The sequence below is a fragment of the Fukomys damarensis genome, unplaced genomic scaffold (genome assembly GCF_012274545.1).
Source record: "Fukomys damarensis isolate Sample0158 unplaced genomic scaffold, DMR_v1.0_HiC HiC_scaffold_37, whole genome shotgun sequence".
NCBI lineage: Eukaryota > Metazoa > Chordata > Mammalia > Rodentia > Bathyergidae > Fukomys > Fukomys damarensis.
In genome coordinates this window covers 15,976,905-15,999,644 of record NW_022900949.1, presented here as the reverse complement: position 1 = coordinate 15,999,644, position 22,740 = coordinate 15,976,905, and the positions used below count along the sequence as shown (strand labels likewise).

Below are 22,740 nucleotides of genomic sequence, written 5' to 3'. Positions count from 1 at the left end.
CTGCAGAGAGATTTTCATTGAAATATTTAAATTTTATTAGGAGATGGATACGGAATACATATTTTCATGTGATCTTAACCTTGTTTTATGGTTTGCCTTTTACCACTTTTTCAGTTATATTCTAGACTTTTCAACACTTCAGAAATGTTTTACATTTTCAAGAAAACAAATATTCCTTTACAAAGTATTTAAAATATTTAAGGAATTTATGCTTGAATGAAATATTTTTGAATAGAATATATAAAAATTGATATGAACTTCTAGGTAGAGAAAATACTATGATCCCACTGAATAAGTTTACATGTACATTTTTGTTAATTCCAGTACTTTTTGTGGTATTGAGTTTGAGTTCAGGGCCTTCCCAATGAGATACATCCTCAGCCTTTTAATAATTTCTTAGGTTTACAATAATGAGACAGTATCTCTCTCAGTTGTAAGTTTGCCAAAGCTGGGCTAATATTTATGAGCTTTCTTCCTCAATATCCTGCAGTGCTGAAATTACAAGTTTGTATCACTGGACCTTGTATTTATTTTAATATATTTGTTATTCTTCAGAAACTACTTATAGATTTTGGCTTTTATTTTGTATTAAATATGAGTACATTATATAATTTTATCTTTCACAATAACTTACATTCACAATCAACAAAATAATGTTTATCTACTGTTTTCTTTTTTTCAGCTTTGATAGAGTTTATTGGTACATTTTAGGGATACAGCACAGTTACATTCATTGTTGGGATCAGTTTTGTTTTTCTAAACTGAGTTTATTGGTACATTTTAGGTACGCAGTACAGTTACATTCATTATTGGGATCTTGTACCTTTACATAACAGGTCTTGGTTCTCATTTTTTCCCTTGTCCCTACCCTCCCTTCACCCCTCCTCCCTCCCCATTTACAATCACTTTATTTCCATCTTTTCATTTTCTCATATTTTTTCTTTTCCCTTATTACCTTTCCCCTGCCCTTCCCACTTTCCCTACACCATTATCCCTTTTCTTCAAACTTCACAATGTCAATTATCTCATTAGGATCTTATGTACTAGTACAGTTTTTTCACACCAGAGAAACTATTCAGTACTTACACATGTGTGATATATTTATTTCACTTAGGAGTATATCCTCAATATCTATCCATTATCCTATGAATGAATCTAATTTCTCATTCTTTATGGCTGAGTAATATTCCATTTTATATAAAAACCACATTTTCCAATACTAAATCTCTAATATGAGGAAATACATCTATATACATTTGTGTAAAAATAAGAAGTAAGATTAAACAGAGGTCATTTGTCTTTTCATTCTAACTTGTTGCATTGAAATCTAAAATTTAATACTTTTAAAGTGTATTTATTTATTCATTTTACTCTAAATTTTTATCATCTAATTCTAAGTTGTGTTCACTAATTTCAAAGAATTCTTATGCTTAAAAACCTCTAAAGTAAGTTTTGCTATTCACATTAAATCCACTTGTTTTCATTTTTCATCAGAATAGTGTGAACATCGATAGAAGTTAATGCTGAATAATGACATTTATGTAATGTGCTTTTTAATATTTTCATCTTCCATAATAGAATTATGTGTTTTGTTTAAATTTTTAGTACAAAATATTTCAATCTGTCTATATATTACATGCATTTCTCTTAGAATGCTTGATTTTAGTGATCTTAGGTTGGAAAGTTTTGACAACTGTATGTATGATTTCTCTTTGGTTGGGTATTGTACTCTTTATGAACCATGAGTCCTCTTCAGACTTCTGTTTAGGTTTTTGAGTGAATCATTTTCTACTTTATCAGATATTAATAGTGGTACTTCTCTTCACTGCTGTCTTACTGCATATTAATTTTATATAGTAGAAATACCAGAGCAATAGTAAGCAGTTCTGGTACAAACAATTATCCCTTGACCTCTTTTTTTTATGGTCAACACTCATGCCACACAGCTTCTTTAACTATAATCATCACACAAAATCCAGAGGACCCCACAGCGCATGCTCAGTGCAGTTTCTGTTGTTAACAGATTTATAGAAGACGCCTGAGTGCCTACAACACAAAGCAGCTTTGGTGCACACAGCACACCTGCCACAAACCATTTCTTCAGTGTTTGAGGAAGATCAATGTTTTGCCTAAGAAATATTTTCTTTAATTGCAGTAAAGACTGTCAATTATAAGCAGTGTATTTTTATGGGACGACATGTAAAATACTAACTTTATTTATATTTTCCAGTAATTAAATAAAGCAATTTAGCATTTTTATCACTTCATGCACGTCTCCATATAGATGAATATGGACAAAAATTTTGTTTTAGTTATCTTTAAAGATACAATGTGAAAGAAATACGTTTTTGCATAATTAATATATGTAAAAACAAATGGGTTCTGATTAGTATAATATGTTGTGTAGTCTATGGTAAAGGTAACATTTCTCTCCTTCAGGAAAGATAAGATTAGAGAAACACTATCAAAGTTTTAATGACATACTCAGAACTATTTCTTTTCACATTTTCATACTTATAACTAGCTAATACAAACTTTATAAACACACAGATTTATTATCTATGTTGTTTTAAAAATATATTTTAGTGGACTGAATACCTATAATTTTAGAAAAATTGTAAATACATTCAGGCTTACAGTATGTTGCAAATTTTATTCTTTCAGAGCTCTGTTGAAATATAAAGGTATATTTCTATAATTTTACATTAAATTTTATTTCAGTCCCTTTGTATAATTATATGTACATTTTATTAAACACATCTTTTACAAAGGCAAGTACAAGAATTTAAATCTAGCTACATTAACTTGTATATTCTTCTTTTTCTTACATGATTTTCTTTAGAATTAATTTTCCTAATTTTCTTTCATTTTTTAGATGTTTTGAGTGACCATTCTATAGAAATGTATCTGTTAATATTTATTGGCTTCTTTAATATTGACTTCATTCATATTCTTGCTTTCCAATCTCTTACCCCAATATTTAATTATATTGAACATATTTATTGTATTTTCCCTTGTTTTGAAGTGCAGAATTATTTCACTTTCTTATATAATATTTTTAACTATTGTTTATTTGCCAAGCAACACTTGAATGCTTTAGCTAAGAGGAGACATATTTTCTCACCGCTTTTCTTCCCTTGCTATTTATGTGGCTCCAACCTATTAGATTCTAATCACTGGTTTGACTTGTCTCTTATGTTATTAATTCTTCATAATGACTATTGATTTATACATTGCTCACATGTTTACTAAACTTAGGTAGGAAATTTGCATTTGTGTCTGCAATAGTGGAAGTGAGTAAAGGTGTGCTTTCAAGACTGCTCATGTAGTACATCACTGAATCAGAATTTCTGAGGGCTAAAAAAAAGATTTCTGTATTTTGGACATTTCCAAAGCTGATTCAGATAAAGAAATTACTTGCTCATCCAGCTCAAACCTGAATTATATTATGTTTCCTTCATTCTTGATAGAACAAGTTTGATTTTATACATAGAGAATCACAAGTATGATAAAAATATGATTTATCAGGGTTAGCATCATATCCATTTGTCTATTTACATTCATCATCATTATATATACTTATCTATCTGATATCTATGTTTTGTTTAAAGATTAAAAGATGCTATTGTTGTCCATCTTGTAATAATGTTTAGATACGTTACTTCATAATACTAAAAGCTCTAAAGTGAACATGTGACACTATAAGGTTATGAATGTGCTTCTAAATCATTAATTACCTTTGTCCTTCTGAACTGTTATATCTGGAGTTGTGTCCTTAAGGAATACATAAGTGGGACAATTGTGGAATTTTGTTTAAATTTTTCCACTTTAAGGAAACAGCTGTTATAAGACATCAAAAATGTGTCTGAATGACTCCCCAATGACAGATGAAAATCTTAATATGCTTTCATTTCCCTTCAAATTTTATTACCTAAGTATGATTTAATGTTTTTATTCCTAATAGTTAAAATTTTTGTATTTTGACTTTGATAGTTTGTATTTAATATTTTTAAAGGTCACATTACCAAAGAGTTTTTAGATAACTATATCATTTTTTCTTTATTTACAGTTATTTATGGAAATATTTGCTTTGAGTGACCAGTTACTGGAAGGAAAGAAATTAGATCTTCTCTGATTAATTTAGAGTTATGGAAAAGGAAGTAAAGAAAATTAGTATCATTTCAGTGGACATGACTGAAGCAGACACTAGTAACTTCTGAGGAAAAAACACTAAATAAAGACCTCAAATTCACTTCACATTGCAATGACACAAGAAGCAGCTTAACACATATGGAAATCCACAATTTTTTTTTATCACTGTCAGCAACACAAAGACATAAAAAATAATAATGGGTTTGGATACTTTATTGCTGAATATTTAAACATAGCAACATGAAACTAAAAAATACTTTTAAACTATTCATAGAAATGAAGTCTACAACAGATTATATATTTTAATTATATTATGTATAATATATATATATATATATATATACACATATATACATATTGTTTGTTTCTTTATTTTTTGAGACAGCCATTCACTATGTAGCTGAGACTGACCTAGAACTCACTATGTAGCCCAGGCTGGTCTCAAACTCACAGCCATCCTCCTGTCTCAGCCTCCCAAGTTCTGGGATTAAAGCTGTGCATTATCACTCCTGGCTTCTACAACAGATTTTAACCAGAAAACCTCCATAATGAAAATTTGCAAAGAAACATGTATATTTTTAAAAATTTGAAGATTCCATGGTTTATATTGGATGATTAAAAAATACAAAATTCAATTTTAGTTCAGAACAAAGCACAAATCAATGCCCCCCAAACCCACAAACATGCAAGGAATTAGAAAATATTCTAATATAAATTAGATATGAAGGATATAATAGGGAAGAAACATTTGTAAACAAATATAGGTGAATAGGAATAAAAGGGCTAAAAGTGTAGGGGAAGTGGAAATGGTAGGGCTAAGGAAATAAGGGAAAAGAAAAAAATATGAGAAAATGAAAAATGGAAATAAAGTATTTGTAAATGGGAAGAGAGGAGGGGGTTTAAGGGATGGGAGGGATAAGGAGAAAAATGAGAACCAGATCTGTCATGTAAAGATATATGATCCCAATGATGAATGTTACTGTACTGTATACCTAAAATGTACCAATAAACTCAATGAGAAAAAAAAACCAAATATAGGTGAATGATGTAAGAATGGCTGAAAGTTGAAAAGTCCATTAACTTCTAAACAGATGAGAAAATATAAGCAATTTGGCAGCTGCTATTTAATTATATAGTACATGATAAATTGCAAATGTAGCACTTACCCAAGTAAGAGGGACACAGTAGAATAACAAAAAGCAAGTACATATGAATACATGAAAAATAAACCCTGGAATATGGTAAGCTGTAATCTGAAAACAGAAAACAAAGTATTCACACCAGAATAATGGAGACATGCTAATCATTGCATTTATAAGGTGTTGCGAAATGTGGAGCACAGGACCTAGGTAGAAAAAGCACTACCACAGGTGTTAAATGTGGCATTGAAATTATTTTTCTCTTTTTAATGTGAAAAGGATGATATATGTGCACTGTCACATCTCTTAGTATCCTAAGAGTTTTCACCCATATCTGTCCTTTGTTTCTCTTACAAATATATTTGCCTTATCAAAGTTTCTCGGGCCTGTGATTTAGCTCAGTAGTTCGTTGGCCTGCCTTGCAAGGGCAAGGACCCGAGTTCAATCCCCAGTAGCAAAAAAAAAAAAAAAAGTTTCTCCTTCTGTGGGGCTCTGAAGGTAACAGGAGCTACTTGGGTTTCAGTGGTAGCAGGGCCAGCTTTCTGCTGCTGCATATTCACCCTACAGATGCCATCATATTTGGCATGTGTGGGCCCTTCAGGTCGCATTATTTTCTGCCTTTTTAGTACTTCAACTTCATGTGGATGTCATGTCTGTAATATGAATCATTTAGTGGTGCATTGCTGAGTGAGACTGTCATAGTTTTTCATAATGGGAAATATTTATAAAGCCCACTGTAAATGCTTTCTGCTTTTCACATCCTTTGCATTTTCCTTTATAAATGGAACCATTTTCCTCTTTGTATATGGAATTTTGTAAGAACCTCTTTGACCCTATGTTATAGTATCTGCTTTAGTAAAACTTCTAATACCTCATAGGCACCAGTTCTTCCAGAAATAGATTACAGTTTCTAAGCCTTTGTATTGACATAGAATGTTGTGTTAACTCAGGCTGCTGAGGAAATATCACAAATGACATATCTATGAATGATTTATGTACCTTTATTTTATGTTCAGGCTGAGAAATTAAGACAACACCTAATTCAGTGTTTTGTGTGGAGCCTTGTCAATGTTTCCTCCTATGACAGAAACATGAAAAAAGTTCTCTTTGGTCTATTGTAAGGACAAAAATCTCATACATGAAAAATCCACAGGCAGAATTTAGTTTACTTTCAAAAATCAACCTAAAACAAGCACATTCAGATTTAGGCTCTTAGGATATGAATTTAGGGAGAGATACAACATTCAGTTAGTAAGTGAAATGGTTCTGGATTGGGCTGGAATCATGTATTGAGTATTTTTTCTAAGGGCTATTTTTCTCTTTTTTCAGTCTTATACCCAACAATTATCAAAATGTTCTAGCATTTGTTTTTGCCATTGAAGATATCAACAGGAATCCTCATCTTTTACCCAACATATCTCTGAGATATGAAATCTACTTTTCAGTTACTAGAAATTACTGGAGAGTTTCCTCACTTTGTACACAGGAAAAAAATGGGACACCTAACTATAGCTGTGGGGGAGAGACTAAGTGTATAGCATTGCTAACAGGATCACCATGGGCAATTTCTTCCCAAACTGGACCATTGATGGAACTCTACAAATTTCCACAGGTAAGGGACAGTAAATAGGGAGTGATAAAATCATGTCATATTAGTTGACAGTTTGAGGTTCACTTCCTAAGGATAGTGAATATGTGGATGGAATGTGTTTGTCACACAAATTGCACAACCTCAAAATGTAACACACTGAGATTGGTTAATTACTCACATTTTCTTTATGTACATTGAAAAGGAGGGACAGAGGAAATTAAAGATTTCCTGACCTCAGAGTTTGCTCAGATATTTTCTAAAATAGTACACTTATGAAAGGATATGATTAAATAGATGGAACAATGAATATTTCCTTTTTCAATTTTCATCTCTTTCTTAGTACCCTTTAGGTTTAAGATTGTGCTTTCGTCAACTCTCTTCACATAACTCCCAATTTTCTTTTCCTTTTAGCTTACCTTTGGTGCTTTTGATCCTGAGTTAAGTGAAAATAGTCAGTTTCCTTCTCTCCATCAGATGGCTCCAAAGGATTCATATCTGGCCTTTGGCATGGTTTTCTTTATGCTTCATTTCCACTGGACCTGAGTGGGACTGGTCATCATAGAAGGTCAGAATGGATTTCAATTTCTTTCAGATATGAGATGAGAGATGAATAGGAATGGAATTTGTGTAGCTTTTGTAAAAATGATTGCAAACACTCTTGTTTCATACTTCTCCATTACAAAGCTGAAAGATTTCCTGACTAGGGAAACATCTCCAGTAAATGTGGTTATTATTTACTATGATACTGATAGTCTAAATCATATAAACCATCATATAGGGTTACATTTAGTGACCGGGAGAGTCTGGGTCACAAACTCACAATAGCATGCTGACATGACTGGGAGAAAATTCATCCTTGACTCATTCCATGGAACTCTCATTCTTTCACACCACCATGATGAGATTTCTGGTTTTAATAAGTTTATCCAGATAGCTACCCCCTTCAAATACCCAGAAGACACTTTTCTCACTCTGTATTGGTTCCAGAATTTCCACTGCTCATTCTATGATTCTGCTTGTTCACTGAAGGACTGTACACCTAATACTTCTCTCACATGGATTTCTGCTAATGGTTTTGACATGACCATGAGTGAAGGGAGTTACAATGCATGTAATGATGTGCATTTAGTGGTGCAAGCACTCCAAGAGATGCTTCTTCAAGAAGCTGAAATACAACCAAGGGGAAGCGGGGACACTGCAGTGTTCTCCCCTGGCAGGTAATTTTTTTTTAATTATAAGGCAGTCCCTATTATCAAGGTCATTTAAAAGTGCTTTCTGCAAGTGCTCAAAACCAGTAAACAAAGATCATTTTTGAAAAACCCAAAGTCTGTACTAATTTTAACGTGAAGCTGAATCAAGATCATTACATTGGTTCCCAGAAATGTTAATGCTTTACCTACTTCACATTTACAATAAAAATCAAAACATTTCCCACACAGTTTTTTAAAAATATAATTGTATAAAGTATATTTCTTTGTGTACCAAATTGTGCTAAACACTACAGCAGATATTTTATCATAAACTTACATTGAATTCTACAACCATTTTGGTATTGATAATGTCATTTTACCATTAGATTCTGTGGGAACCATTACAAAAATGTTAGTAGAAAGCTTTGCCATTCATATAAACCATATATTTACACAGATTTTGTTGAAATACCTTCTAGGGAAGCTGATATTTTATATACATTATGATATTTAATTCATTCCATTTCATATGATGCCTGTGTTAAAGATCCCGTATAAAATAAGGAATAAAATATTTAGATACTGTCCCCTACTCAGGTTTTGTTTTCTAACACTGGGATCCAATTCATCATAGAATTATGCATCCTTTTAGCTGCACCTATTTCTGAAGGACCTCCAGCTGAAAAATCCCACTGGAGAACATAGAAGCTCAGGCAGAAGGATTGAAAGTCTGAACTCTACCTGGGATGACCTAGTGACACCATGAAACAATTTTACTAAATCAAAAATCAAAAAGGGCTGTAATATAATGCAATGTAAAGCTCCTGGTTGTTGCTCCCAGTTCCTTGGGATTCAGTGAAATACTTGGCTTTATGCATTTTTACAAATTAAATCTGTCACTATGCCTGTGAAAGATTAAATGGAAGTTATGAAATGTATCAACACAAACCTGATTGTCCCCAGACTCCCCACTCTGCATGCCCTGAGAGCTGTAGTCCTGGATTTAGGAAATCACCCCAGGATGGAAAGGCTGCCTGTTGTTTTGATTGCACCCCTTGCCCACAGAATCAGGTCACCAATGATACAGGTAAGAGTAACAGTTCTGGGCCAGTTGTCTGGCTTTCTTTTGTCTCACATAAACCCAAGAAGAGAACAAAGAGAACATGATTTTGAGCATAAGAGTAAAAGGAAATTCTTTATTTCTCTATCACTTTATCTCTGTATGATTATCCTTTGAAAACTGCACTCACTGTCCTTTGAACTATATTTGAGATTTCTTCTTCTTTTTTTTGGTCTTCTGGGGACACAGTCTTGCACTGGGCCACATTGTCAGCCCTTTTTATCTTGCTATTTTTGAAAAAGAATCTTACAAACTTTCCCAAACTCAACTAAAACTTGTGACCCACCTATTACAGCTAGGGGAGTAGGGAATATAAGCATGTGACATCATACCTGGCTCCTTTGATGTATTTTTCTAGACCCACTGAAAGCATTTTTCCCAGGCCAGTATGTTGATGCATGCCTATTTTCCCAGCACCCTGGGAAGCTCAGGCAGAAGGATTGAAAGTCTGAGCTCTACCTGGGATGACCTAGTGACATCATGAGACAATTTTACTAAATCAAAAATAAAAAAGGGCTGTAATGTAATGCAATGTAAAGCTCCTGGTTGTTGCTCTCTGTTCCACAAAAACTAAGTAATAAGAAAGTGCTATGCTCTCAAGGGCAAATAATAGATATATGCTGGTATGGGAACCTGATAATCCCAATTAACATAAGCATTATGTGCCATAGTATGAGCTAAGATAAATAATATCAACAAGTATGAAAAATTTGGTGAGGGATGGGGGAGGGCAGGAGAGGATTTCAAAAATGAAGCAAGCTGCGGTATGTACATGTAACCACTCCCCAAGATGATTGCAAACTGCATGAATTACAAATATATACTACTAAAATTATTTTTAAAAGAATAAATACTAGTGAAATGAAAGTCTTTACCTCCCAAAGTTGCTTCTGCTTCACATCCATCATAAAATTTAACACAATATTATTAAGTAACAGCATTTCAACTTTTGTGAAACTACATTTAGATACTATTGAACACAATGATTTTCCAGATCCTAACTTTCTCAATACCTAGCACTTTTCTTGGCACAGGTGAGGGTGTAAAGCATGCTCTTGTTCTAACCTTATGTCAATCCTTAGGATTTTATCCCTGCTCTCGTGGAATTAGTAACAGACAAGGGAGGCTGAATCCTGGGTGTTTTCCACAATCAGTGTGCATTTAAATTTTGAAAATGACTGTGAAATAAACTATCAGAAATCTCACTCAAAACACTCTCACTTACTTTGAACAGACTTACACCATAATTCTTGAAACTCTCCGAAGCAGTTTCTTTTTCAGCTTTAATTGAGTTTATTGGTACATTTTAGGCATACAGTACAGTTACATTCATTGTTGGGATCTTGTACCTCTACATGACAAGTCTTGATTCTCATTTTTCCCCTTCCCCTACCCTCCCTTCACCCCCTCCTCCCCTCCCCATCTACAAACACTTTATTTTCATCTTTTCATTATCACACATTTTTTCTTTTCTCTTATTACCCTTCCCCTACAATCCCACCTTCCCTACACCTTTAGCTCCTTTCTTCCCATTTCTAAATGTCAATAATCTTACTAGGATCTTATGTATTATTGCAGATTATTCACACCAGGGAAACTATTCAGTATTTACACATGTGTGCCTTATTTATTTCACTTAGGGGTATATCTTCAATATGTATCCATTTTCCTATGAATGAATCTATTTTCTCGTTCTTTATGGCTGAGTAATATTCCATTTTATAGAAAAACCACATCTTCTTTATCCAGTTTCCAACGGGTGGGCAAATGGGCCGTTTCCAAGATTTAGCTATTACAAACTGTGCCGCTATAAACATGGGTGCACATACTTCTCTGTGATATGATTCTTTTAGTTCTTTTGGAAAGATACCCAGCAGAGAGATGGCTGCATCAAATGGAACCTCCAGTCCAAGCTCTTTGAGGTATCTCCATATTGATTTCCATAGTGGTTGCACCAATCTGCACTCCCACCAATAATGGAGAAGGGTTCCTTTCTCCCCACAACCCCGCCAACATTTGTTATTGTGTGATTTCTTGATAGCAGCCATTGTTTGTGGGGTGAGGTTTAATCTCAGTGTTGTTTTCATCTGCATCTCTCGAATGATCAGTGATGTGGAACATTCTTTCATATATTTACTTACTGCTTTTACTTCTTTGTTTGAGAAATGTCTGTTCATTTCGGATGTCCATTTTTGAATTGGGTCTTTATATTTAGGGGGGCTGATTGTTTTGAGTTCTTTATATATCCTTGATAATAGTCCTCTATCTGAGGAGCAGCTGGTGAAAAATTTTTCCCACATTGTAGATTGTCTCTTAGTTCTGCTAATGGTTTCTTGTGAAGTACAGAAGCTTTTTAGTAAGATGAGATCCCAGTTGTTGATTCTGTTTGGTAGTTCCTGTGCTACTGAGGATTTGTTCATAAAGTCTTTTCCTATACCAATTTCTTCCAGAGTTCTGCCTAATTTACCTTCCAGTAAGTTTAATGTTTCTTTTAATATTTAGATCTTTAATCCCTTTGGATTTTAATTTAGTGCATGGCAAAAGATAAGGGTCTAATTTTAATCTGTGGCACGTTGACATCCAGTTTTCCCAACACCATTTATTAAAGAGGCTATCTTTCCTCCACTGAGGATGGTCAGCTCTTTTGTCAAAGATGAGGTAGCTGAGTATATTTGGGTTTGTTTTTGTGTCTTGCAGTCTGTTCCACTGATCCTCAGGCCTATTTCTTTGCCAGTACCATGCTGTTTTTATCACAGTGGCTTTGTAGTATAGTTTCAAATTGGGAATTATTATACCTGGTGCCATGTGTCTGTTGCCTAAAATGGCTTTTCTGAAGCAGTTTTTGATAAGCATTTTCATTTGCATTCTTTGACTGAAACAACTTCATAATGTTTACCTTTCACACTCTTTTTGATTTGGGGGAAGAGCAAAAGGGAGCATTGTGGCAGACTCAATGAACAGGTGGATGAGGTCATACCACAATGTTTTACAAGCCTGCTTTTTCATTGGAATGTACTTGGCAGCTTGGGTTAATCATTACTCATAGAGACACAAAGGAGAATTTTAGAACTGATTCAGAAAGTGGAAAGAATTGTGAGATAAGGGCCTATGAAGTAAGAGGAAGCATTTTGAGAGACATTAGTGGCTATGTGCCTTTTATTATAATAAGTATTTAAAATTTAATATACCATTATTTTCAATTACACATTGCATATTGCATGAGTTATAGTAGTGACACAGACACAAAGATTACATTTACATATAGTATAGGAAGTAATAAATTATCACATCTATATTTTCAATCAATGTATAGTACATTTTTTCACAAAACCCATATAATCTGTACTATATTAGATGAGTAGAAGATATGATAATTTCTTGATATAATTAACAGTAGTAGAGAGTATGGGATCTTCACGATTTGTATTGTAGGTGAGCTATATAAAATGAGGTTCAGTGTTATTGAACAAGAAAGAAAATGGTGATGAATTTTGTGTATGGTGTAGAAATGGTACAAAAAACTAATTTTGAAGACTTTTGAATACCAGAAGTATCATCTTGGTAATATTTGAATTTACAATAATGAACTTTGACATGGTATAACTGCCTCTCTGCTATATATTATTTATTTATTTTTCTGATTTATATGTGTTTTACTTTTATAATTTCCTTAGCATAATTTTGAGTTAGTTTTGAAATGTAATGAGCTTCATCATACCATGTACAAGAGAGTTACATTGGGTGTACAAAATCAAAATGGTTGTGTGGTAATTTGAAATATGTTTTCCATGTGAATTTATAAAGAAGAATGCATCTAAAATCAGTTCTCTGGTTTAAGAAATACAGTCTTCAATCATGTCTTCTTACTATACAGTATTTTTAAAATAATTTTTTTAGTGACTGCAACTGAGAATATTATTTATGAAACTTTTGGGTTGAAGGTAAAACTACCTTTAGAGACAAATATGTACCTTCTATATACATATATGTTGTTATATATTTATTTATTTTTTCATATAGTTTACTGTTTTTTTTATGTATATAGAACAGTTACATTCGTCATTGAGATCTTGTACCTTTACAGGACAGGTCTTGGTTCTCATATTTTCTCCTTGTAGTTGCCCTCTATTCATCCCCTCCACCCTTCCCTATTTGCAAAACTTTTTTTAATTTTTTTTTGTTTTCTCATATTTTCCCCCTTATTTTGTTTCCTCTACCCTTACCACTTCCCCTACACCTTTAGCCTTTTTTCTTCCTATTTCACGTTGTCAATTATAACATTTGGATCTTATTTACACTTTTAGTTTTTCACAACAGAGAAACTATTCGATATTTTTATATGAGTCTCGTATTTATTTCTCTTAAGAGTATGGCCTCAATGTGCATCCATTTTCTGATGAATGACTCTAGCTTGTCAGTATTTATTTTGAGTAGTGCTACATTTTATAGCAAAACCACATCTTCTTTATCAAGTCTCCAACTGATGGGCATATGGGCCGTTTCCAAGTTTTAGCTATTACAAACTGTGCCACTATAAACATGGGTGCACATATATCACTGTGATATGGTTCTTTCAATTCTTTTGGAAAAATACCCAGCAGAGGGCTAGCTGGGTCAAATGGAATCTCTAATCCTTGCTCTTTGAGGTATCTCTACATTGATTTCCATAGTGGTTGCACCAGTCTGCACTCCCACTAACAATGGAGAAGGGTTCCTTTCTCCTCACAAGGTGGACAGCATTTGTTATTGGTTGATTTCTTGATAGCAGCCATTCATTCTAGGGTGAGGTGGAATCTTAGTTTTGTTTTCATCTGCATCTCTCAAATGACCAGTGATGTGGAACATTTTTTTTCACATATCTATTTGCTGCTTTTATTTCTTTGTCTGAGAAATGTTTGTTCATTTCCAATGCCCATTTTTGAATTGGGTCCTTATATTTGGGGTGAACTGATTGTTCTGAGTTCTTTATATATTCTAGACAAGAGTCCTTTGTCTGAGGAGCAGCTGGTAAAATATTTTTCCCACATTGTAGGTTATCTCTTAGTTCTGTTGAACTTTTCTTTTGCAGTGCAGAAGATTTTTAATAAGATGAAATCCTAGTTGTTGATTCTTTCTGCTAGTTCCTGTGAGGATTTGTTCATAAAGTCTTTTCCTATGCCAATGTCTTCACGAGTTCTGCCTAACTTATCTTCCAGCAAGTTTAGTGTTTCTTTTTTCACATTTAGATCTTTAATCCACTTGGATTTTATTTTATTGCATGGTGAAAAATAAGGGTGTAGTTTTAATGTTTTGCACATTGAGATCAAGTTTTTCCAACACCATTTATTAAAGAGGCTATCTTTCCTCCACTGAGAATGGCTGGCTCCTTTTTAAAAGATGAGGTAGCTGAGATCATGTGGAATTGTTTCTGTATCTTCCAATCTATTCCACTCATCCTTAGGTCATTTTCTTTTCCAGTGCCATGCTGTTTTTATCTTACTGGCTTTGTAGTATAGTTTCAAGTTGGGGATTGTTACAACCCCTGCCATTTCTCTGTTGCCTAGAATGGCTTTTGCTCTCTAGTTCTCTTATGGTTCCAACTGAATTTTTGGATTATTTTTTCTAGTTCTGTGAAATATACTGTTGGAATTTCAATTGGAATTGCATTGAATCTATATAGTAGTTTTGGATGTATGACCATTTTGACTGCATTGATTTTTCCTACCAAGGAACAGGAGATATTTTATCATTTTGTTCTATCCTCTTTAAGTCTCTTTTTTGAGAGAACTGTAGTTTTCAGTGTAGAGGCCTTTTGCTTCTTTCATTAGATTGATTCCTAGATACTTCAATTTTTTTGGATGGTATTGTAAAAGGAGTTATTTCCCTAATTTCTCTCTCAGTGAGTCTGTTATTTGTGTAAAAGAAGGCTCTTAATTTTTGATTCTTCACCTTGTATCCAGCTACTATTCTGAAAGTGTCAGTTAAGTCTCGAAGTCTTTTGGCAGGGCTTTTTGAGTTTTCTTTGTAGAGTATCAAAACATCAGCAAATAATGACCATTTAACTCCTTCCTTTCCTATCTTTATTGCTATTATTTCTTTCTCTTGTGTAATTGCTTTAGCTAATGTTTCCAGAACTATATTGGACAGGAGTGGTGATAGTGGGAATCCTTGTCTTGTTTGTGATTTTAACACGAAGGATTTCAGGTTTTGGCCATTTAATATGATGTTGGCTGCTGGTTTTTCAGTTAGCATTTATGAAGTTGAGATAAAGACCATCTATTCCAGTTTTCTGCAGCATTTTTATCTTGAATGGGTGTTGGACTTTTTGGAATGCATTTTCTGCATCTATTGAGAGGATCATATGGTTTTTGTCCTTGACTCTTTCAATATAGTGTATTATATTTATTGATTTACCTACGTAGAACCATCCTTGCATCCTTGGAATAAATCCAGCTTGGTCAGGGTTATGATCTTCTTGGTGACTCTCTGTATTCTGTTCACCTGTATCTTATTATGGATTTTTGCATCTATATTCATTAAAGAGACTGGCCTGTAGTTCTCTGTTTTGGTTGAGTCTTTCCATGGTTTGGGAATCAAGGTAATATTTGCTTCCAGGAATGAATTTGGAAGAATTGCTTCCCTTTCTATTTCACTGAAAACTGTAGTGGCACTAATTCTCTTCTAAATGTGTTGTAGAATTCAGTAGTGCTTCTATCAGTCCTGGCTTTTCTTCATTGGTAAACTTTTAATTACACTTTCAATTTCACTGATTGTAATTGGGGTATTTAGAGATTTTTATCTTAGTCATTCAATTTTGCTAATTCATAAGTATCTAGAGATCTGTCCATTTCTTTTGTGTTTTCCATTTTAGTAGAATACAGGTTCTTGGAGTATATATTAATGATCCTCTGGATTTCTGCTGGATCTATTGTCACTTCACCTTTTTCATTCCTAATTGCATGGGTTTCACCCTTTTCTTCCTCTTTTTGACAAGGTTGGCTAAGGGTTTATTAATTTTATATATTATTTCAAAAAAACCTCTCCAATTCATTTATTTTTGTATCATTTTCTTAGTTTCAATTGTACTAATTTCTGCTCTGATCTTTATAAAATTTCCTCTCTTGTGTAAGATTTGGGTTTTTCTCCCTCTTCTTTTTCTGTGAGTCTAAGATTCATCAGTAGGTTATTTATTTGAGCTCCCTCTCTTTTTCTCACATGGGTACTCACTGCTATGAATTTTCCACTTAGAAGTGCTTTCATTGTGTGCCATAGATTTCTGTATGTTGTATCGACATTATCATTTATTTGTAAATACTGACTTTTTTTAAATTTCCTGTATGACCCATTGATTGTAAAGGAGAGAGTTGTTCAATTTCCATGTGTTTGTGAAGTTCTTACAATTTCTTATTCTATTGATCTACAGCTTAATTGCACTATGGTCTGATAATACACCTGGGATAGCTTTGATTCCTTTGCACTTATTTAAACATGTTCTATGATCTAGTATGTGTTCTGTTTTGGAGAATGGCCCATGTTCAACTGAAAAGAATGCATATTCTGAGTTTGTGGGGTGGAACAGTCTATAACCATCTATTAAGTCCATGTGTTCAAAAGCTTGGTTCAGTTCTGTTATTTCACTGTTGAATTTTTGTCTAGATGAATTGCCTACTTGTGATAGTGATATATTTGGCCCACTTACTATAATTGCATTAATGCTTATTTGGTTTTTCATGTTCCTAATATTTATTTTATATAATTGGCGGCATTAATCTTTGGTGCTTATATATTTATAATTGTCATCTCTTCCTCTTGAATTGCACCCTTTGCAGGGATGTAATGGACTTCTTTGTCTCTCTTAATCAAGTTTGGTTTGAAATTTATATTGTCTGTGAATAGGATTGCTACCCTGCTTTTTTTGTTTTAGCTTCTGTCACATGGAGAACTGTTTTACATCCTTTCACTTTCAGTCTGTGGTTTTCTTTTTGCCCTAGGCATATTTCTGTATACAACATTTTTTTGGATTTTGCTTCTTAGTCCATTCTTCCAGTCTATTTCTCTTGATTGGTGAATTGAGGCCATTAACATTGATGGTTATAACTTATATGTATTGACTTATTGTCATATTATTTTACTGTTGTTGGCTATTTTAATTTTCCCTCTATCCCCCTAGTTTCTTGCCTTGCCTATTTGATTTGGTCTATTGGGCTTCATGGTGTTGTGACCTTCATTGTCTTTTTCTAGGATTTTGTTTAGAATTCCTTGTAGTGCTGGTTTGGTATTCATGAATTTTCTCATGTGTTCTTTGTCATGGAAGTATCTCAATTTCCCATCCATTTTGTAAGAGAGTTTTGCAAGATACACCAATCTAGGTTGGAGTTTTTTTCTTTGAGGACTTGAAATACCTCACTCAGGCTCTCCTTGACCTCAGGGTTTGTGTTGAAAAGTCTGCTGTGATTCTGATGGGCTTTCCTTTGCATGTGATTTGTTCCTTTTCTCTTACTGCTTATAGTATTTTGTTCTTCTGTTGGATTTCTGGTATCTTGACTATTATATGTCTAGGTATAGTTTTTTTTTATCATGGTTAGTTGATGTCCTATATGCCTCACTTATGTGTATGTAAAATTCTTCCCCTCTGAAAAGTTTTCTGTCATTAATTCTGCCAACAGCTTTTTTGAAGTCATTTGTATTTTCTCCTGCTACTTTATGGATTTCTATCAGTTTTATGTTATTCTTCTTTGCATCATTTAGGAGTTGTTGGATGAATTTCTCATGATCCCTTACTGTTTTTAAGAGATCTCTCTTCATGTTCACTGACTGCTATCCTATCTTCTATATCTGAAATTATATCTTCACATTCATTTATCCTGCTGTGAAAACATTCAATGGAGTTTTTAATCTCCTCAATATCTGCTTGAATCTATTTCATGGTTTTCATTTCTGTCCTATGTTGGGCATTCATGGTTTCCATTTCTTTCTTATGTTGGGCCTTTATGGCTTCTGTCATGTTCCTCAGATCATCTATTTTTTGTCAGTTTCTGTTTTGGAGTCCCTAATCATGTCTTTCATTGTGTTCACCATTATTTTAGCCATCTGGGAAATTATTTCTGTTTTGAATTTTCTAAAGCCTGATTTATCTGTTTTGTTACTTCCCATGCTATGAGTTCAGGGTGTCCTAGTGGTTTATTGTCACACTTTTCCACGTCATTTCCCCTAGAGTTTGCTGTTGGTTAACTAGAAGTCTGTCTTTGTATCTTGCTTAAGTGTTTTCTCATTTTTATTTTTGTTTTTGGGCTGTCATTGCTTTAATTCCTGGGCCAGTAGTTTGATCTTCCTAATCAAGTTGGTCTCTATGTGTTGGGTCTCTAATGACTCATAGACATTGTCTTTTCATAATATCAGAAAGGACAACTTTAGGAAACTGTTGAAGACCAGAAGGAAAGACAAAGTGCAGGAACAAAGTCAAGAATAGAACAACTTAATGGTAATATGATCTCACTTTGTTTTGCAACTAGTGTCCCTCAGGTGAAGGAAAAAGGGAGGAAAAAAGAAAAGAAAGAAAGAAGAAAAGACAAAAAAGAAGATATCTGAGTTAGGGCAGGAATAGGAACAGAAAGGGAGATGAAGTATAATATGGGGGAGTAAGAGAGTGAGTGGGAAATATAAGACAGAAAAAAGAAAGAACTGTCGAATAGAATGAGGAAAAGAAAGAAGAAAAATATTTGAAGAGCCTCTTTCAGGGTATATATCTGCTGTCACAATAGACAATGTGAGCAGCAATGTGCAGAACTAATTTATTTAGTCCTAGATAGCTGATGACAGGCCCCTGAGATCCAGGCTGAACTCTGTCTGCCAGGCCCAAATTGAGCTCCCTGAGTTCCCTCTGGGTTGAACTCTGCAAGATTCTACTACAGGTTCCCTCTGCCTTTTCTCTGAAGCTAGTCAAAGTTCTGATGGATGGTGGTGATCCCTTCAACTTAACAACTATGGAGGTCTGATGTGCCTTTATTGCAGTTTTTCACTTCTGTTCTATCTTCTGGAGCTCAGTAAAAAGTACTTTATGACCACCTGTGGCTCTGCAGAGTGGATCCTGGAACTGACACAATCAGAAGCCCCAAGAGCATGGGGTGGGTGTATCCTACAGAGGCACCTGTGTGGCTCACCAGTCCTACCAGTCTACCGGATATGAGCTTGGGTGAGGTTGGGCTTACTGCATGGGTAACTTATCCTCACCAGTCCCCTGGGTGCAGGCCAGGATGAAGGCAGGATCTCCATGGAGCTGACCCTGGCCTTTCTGTTCTGCTGGATGTAGGCAATGGTGTGGGCGGGCTCACTGAGTGTCTAACAAATCCTCACCAGTTCACTGGATGCAGGCTGGGATGAGAGTTGGATCTCTCTTCAGCTGTACCAGTCCTCTCTGGTCTGCTGGATTCAGGGCACACTGTTGTTATATATTTAAATAAAGGCTGAAGTTTGATATTTGAAGATTTGATCAGAAACTTGAAAAATAAAATAGAATACAAGAAACAGCATGAAAAGATATTTTAAGAAAATGAATGCACAGACAAAACAAACAGTAAAACTAAAGTTTATGTTATTAAAAAAAAAACCCTGATAACCTTGATAAATTTGATCAGGAATAAAGATAAAATTTTCAAACTAAAAAAAAAATAACATAATTACCAAGAAATTAGTCATTTGCACAGATAAGCCAGGAATCTGTCATATAAAAGTTGTATGAAATGTTTGGCATCAATTTATGAACACTTGGAATTCAGAAATTCAAAAGAATACAGAAATCCATCCAAAGAAAATTAGGAGGAAATGCACAGATTTTATGTATTAACATATCAGATCATAATTTAATACTTTGTTATAATTTTATAGTGTTTAGTGCCTCACTGGTGAAGTGGTGATGTGTATAAGCCTTTAAGACCACATTAATACTGATTGCTAAAAATCTTTCACAAAAATCACAAATCAGAGAGCAAGTTATTTCACATGAAGAGTTAAAGTCTTGCACCAATGCCACAAATGATTGTGAAATGAATTTTACACTGTAGTTTTCTTTTTGAAGGCTATGAAAAATTGTGATGGGGCCCTAGACCATAACCACATTTTATTTAGCAATTTGAACACACTAATTTCTTGGCAAATAAAAATAAAAAAATAGCTAAATGTATAATACCTTGAATAATTTTTGATAGTTTAGAAATAATGACAGTAGCAACTCTTACTAAATTAGAAGTAGGAGGACATTTTTTCGATTCCATAAATAATATTTACCAAATGCAAAGTAGATATTGTATTTTGTGGTACAAAGTGGAAGACAAGAATGAGACAAAATTTCTCCATGTGACGCTTCTAATGTCAATTACACTGGAAGAGCTGGCTGATACTGTGTTTTCAAGGAAACAAATAAAATAAAAATTTCTTAGAAAATATTTAGTATAACGTATTATTTTCCAATGTTACTATGTGTAAGTATAAAATCCTAATTAATTAACTAATTTATTTAGTGGTAACTAAATAGAAGATTTATGTTAAGATATTCCTGGAATTTACTCATATAACATGTAAAGATGAAATTAATAAGGTAATATTTATTATATTTTATAATATAAAATACCAACTGATGAATTATTCTAGTTTGGAAAATACTAGTAATAAATTAAAAGAAATATTTTGCAAATATAAAACTGATATATGTGTTTGGATGGAAGATTCAATGAAGAAGAATGTCATTAATTTGGCCAGGGATTGAATTCGGGTCTTTGCACTTGCAAAGCAGGCCACCAAAGCACTGAGCTAAATCTCCGGCCTCAGTATCTACCAAATTGATATGCTGATTCTAGACAATTTCAGTCAATATTAAGGTATGTCTTTTGGTGAAAATTATAACCTTATATAGGGTATAGCATGACAATTCTTACTCTTCCTGTCATGAATTATTACTGGTAATGTCTGCTTCCCTGTCATTTTTAAATTATGGTGGTCTTTCAATAACTGATTAATGATTGAATGAGAACTTAGGACAGCACATAGAGATTTAATTTAGGTAGACATTGGACTGTTCTTTGTGAAAAAGCAGAATTCCTCTTATCAATATGACAGATTAAAGAAGATAGTAAAGGTCATCCAAATCATCATAAATGAGATGACTAGTATTCATGAGGAATTGTTTCTTATATAATATATTACACATGTGGGAAAAAGTTAGGAATTTTTCTAAACTAATACTGAGCAAGTTGGAGTAAGGCCTGTGAATGATAGACAAAAATTGAAATTGTTGTCATGATAACTTCAATTTCTCACTAGACATGGAGCAGTGCATGATGTGTCCAACAATCAATATGCCAACATTCAGAGAGACCACTGCCTAAAAAAGTCTATGACTTTTATGGAATATGCAGATCCCTTGAGATAAGCACTAGCAAGAATAGCCCTGAGCTTCACCATTATCACAGCTATTGTTCTTGGCCTATTTGTGAAACATCAAAACACTGCCATTGTCAAGGCTAACAACCGGACTCTCAGTTACACCCTGCTCATCTCCCTCATCTTCTGTTTTTCTTGGCTCCTTACTTTTCATTGGCCATCCCAACACAGCCACGTGCATCCTCCAGCACACCGCATTTGGAGCTGTGTTCACTCTGGCCATTTCCACTGTCTTGGCAAAAACTATTACTGTGGTACTGGCCTTTAAGGTTACTGTTCTAGGGAGAAGAATGAGGCATTTGCTGGTAGAGGGGCACCTAACTACATCATCCCCATATGTTCTCTGATCCAACTCACTCTCTGTGGAGTCTGGATGGGAACAACTCCACCCTTTATTGAGACAGATGCACACTCTGAACATGGCCATGTTCTGTGCAATAAAGTTTCACTCACTGCTCTCTACTGTGTCCTAGGATATCTGAGCTCCCTGGCCCTGGTGAGCTTTACTGTGGCTTTCCTATCCAGGAACCTGCCTGACACATTCAATGAAGCCAAGTTACTGACCTTCAGCATGCTGGTGTTCTGCAGTGTGTGGATCACCTTCCTCCTTGTGTACCACAGCACCAAGGGGAAAGTCATCGTGGCCATGGAGATCTTCTCCATCTTGGCCTCCGGTGCAGGGGTACTGTGTTGCATATTTGTGCCCAAGTGCTACATTATTTTGTTAAGGCTAGAAAGAAATCCTTTCCAAAGATTTAGAGGCAGAGCACATTCTGGAAGAAAGAAGCCTTCTTAAGTATAATTTATTATTTATTAAATGTAGAAATGTTCTGACACAAGTATGCTTGATTTCCAGTTCCATATTAGAATTTACTTGAATGATCAAATCTTGGTGTAAGAGCATTCCAATTCCCAGCAGTTATAATAATTTCCTTTTAAATTTGAATTTTATTCAGAATTTTTATTGCATTGCTTCTACTACAATCATTCTTATTTTTAATTTTGTTGTTTGATTTGATTTATTTTGCCTTCTACTTGGCTGTCATTTTTATTTTTCACTTATTTTAATGCACTAATGTTTAAATATAAATTAATGTTCCTGAATCTCTAAATACATTAGTTTTCATTTTTCAT

General features: G+C 34.0%; 1 pseudogene; it reads left to right on the top strand.

Annotated features, from left to right (window-relative positions):
* LOC109117350 overlaps positions 1-22,402 on the top strand; it is a 51,548-nt pseudogene extending 29,146 nt beyond the window's left edge.
* The last annotated feature ends 338 nt before the right edge of the window (positions 22,403-22,740 follow it).